The 2,296-nt window shown below is 39.8% G+C and overlaps 2 protein-coding genes across 2 annotated transcripts in view; both read right to left on the reverse strand.

Annotated features, from left to right (window-relative positions):
- LOC106868521 (zinc finger protein 665) overlaps positions 1-1,419 on the reverse strand; it is a 9,036-nt gene extending 7,617 nt beyond the window's left edge. The window contains exon 1 of the mRNA XM_014913826.2: positions 665-1,419. The gene's annotated coding sequence lies outside the window, so the exon portion shown is untranslated. The remainder of the gene's footprint in view (positions 1-664) is intronic.
- The window catches only part of LOC128251109 (zinc finger protein 271-like), a 33,444-nt gene that overhangs the window by 14,107 nt on the left and 17,041 nt on the right, over positions 1-2,296 (reverse strand). The window lies entirely within an intron of this gene.

Genomic DNA, 2,296 nt, shown 5'->3' on the forward strand with positions numbered 1-2,296 from the left:
AAAAACTTCTGAAAGTTAAAATTTTTTTCCCCAGATTCGTAAATCACTCTTTTTCTATGTTAATTAAAAAAAAATTCGAAAAAAAAGTTACAAATTAAAAAAATATTTTGAAAACGTAATTTTGGGGCACTATATATATATATATATGTATGTGTGTATATATTTGTGTCTGTGTTTGTCCCCCCACCATCGCTTGACAACCGATGCTGGTGTAATTACGTCCCCGTAACTTAGCGGTTCGGCAAAAAGAGAACGATAGAATAAGTACTAGGTTTACAAAGAATACGTCCTCGCGTCGATTTGTTCGACCAAACGCGGTGCTCCAGCAAGGCCGCAGTCAAATGACAAACAAGTAAAAGGGTAAAAGAGAGTATCCATTTATCTGGAATTTATGAGGTAACGAGTCGGTGTGAGGGGTACACAACTAGTTGTTCCGCGCGCGCGCATGCCTATGGATGTGTGTCTTTGTTTTCGCCGTATGCCCCACTCCATCAATTTGTTCACACTCCCTACCTTCGCTGCTCGAGAAAGTTACGACCAAAGAAATGAGACTTGCACGTGCCTAATTAATTACATATCATTGCAGGGTATTCCGGGATTTCTAGAAGCCGGATAAGATGTCCGCTACTGTGTGTATATAGATAGATATGTATGTATATCTTACCTGTTATAATATAATACAAATCAATAATTAGTGTGAAAATAGATTTGATTTCACCAAATTTCCCTCAAAAGATACAAAACACGTTTTGTTCTCGCCATCTACAATGCTTGCAACGGAAGCGGAAGTAAAGAGTGCCAAGGGACAAGACTACAGTCGCCACTCTCTAGTAAATAAAAGCAAAAAAATGTAATATTTTGATGTAAATAAACAAAGCTACCATGGTTATCATCTGGCTATGATAAACGAGTTTTCATAATTGTGAACAAGTGATTTAATGGTGATGGTGGTGCTATGGCCTTGTCGGAGATGAAGGAATTAGTTTTGTGGGCGATCCTTCGATACTAGTCCACCACAACTTCCGGTATCTCCTCCCTATACTGATTACAGGATCGTATAGTGCGTTTATGAGTTTAAAGTTTCAGTTCGGCTGGCACCTTACTCACTCGCACCTTGGCCACACGTTTACCGCAGTACGAAGGCAAGAGCACCCATACCTCTGTCCATATTGCCTCTGTGGAGTGCTTTATTGCTTCCTCCTCCGCTGTGAAGCGCACCTCTACAGTGGCATATCTCCACCCTCTACTGATTACATGATCGTATAGTGTGTTTATGTGGTGAGGGACAGTGGTGCCATGCAACCACTAAAATAACGCGATGCAGAATGGTTGGTTGTCCATTCAATGGCAAAATTACGGTATCAGTACCGTTACTGTCAAACTGGAGCACGTACTTTTGTTTATATTGGAAGAAGAAGATCGTCGCTTTCCGTAAAATTTAAAAAAAAATTTTATATATGTGGTGGGGGTGGGTGGTATCTTTTCAAGTCGGTGTAAAAGCGAGACAAAGAGAAAGCAATTGGATCGGTGAAGTTCTTTTGAAGTTGGCCATCCATGTGTGTATGCATGTGTGTGTGTATGAGTGCTACAATTTTGTTCCTGCTGCCAACTTTCTCTTTCTCTCGGTTAATTTTTTTTATGGTTGTTGGCGATTTTATGATCAGATTCAAAGATACGTTTTTTATTAATGCTTTTTCGTTGATATTAATTGTTTTGAAATGTGTTATACAAATACAGGCCTGTGATTCAATTCTTGTTAGTATGAACCAGGAAGCCCTTGGATGCAGAGACGTTTGAAACTTAAAACCTTTCCTTTTGCACACACACACGCCTGTACACACAAACACAGATACACAAGCATACGTACACACCCACACACACACTCAGTGACGCACAAGCACAGACAGAATATTGCACACACGCACACACACGCACACACACGCCTGTACACCCAAGCACGCACACACACACACACATCAATTCTACCGATTCACGACAACTTCAAAAGAACTACTTTTATACAATCGCGCTCGCTCTATCTCTTTCACTTTCATGCCGACTTCAAAACTTCCCTTTTCTCGCAACCCCATATGTAAAAATATTAAAAAAACAAACAAAACAATTATGGAAATCGACAATCATCTTCACAAATGTAAATAAACACGCTAGCAGTCGAGTGTTCTTGTAACAAAAGATCGCCGCATTCTAATACTAAGATGTAATGATGTCAGAAATATTCCGCTGCTATTTTAGCAGGTTCAGTGACTATGCGAAGACACTCTTGTTGAGACGTAAT

This window comes from Octopus bimaculoides, chromosome 28 (assembly GCF_001194135.2).
Source record: "Octopus bimaculoides isolate UCB-OBI-ISO-001 chromosome 28, ASM119413v2, whole genome shotgun sequence".
Lineage (NCBI taxonomy): Eukaryota > Metazoa > Mollusca > Cephalopoda > Octopoda > Octopodidae > Octopus > Octopus bimaculoides.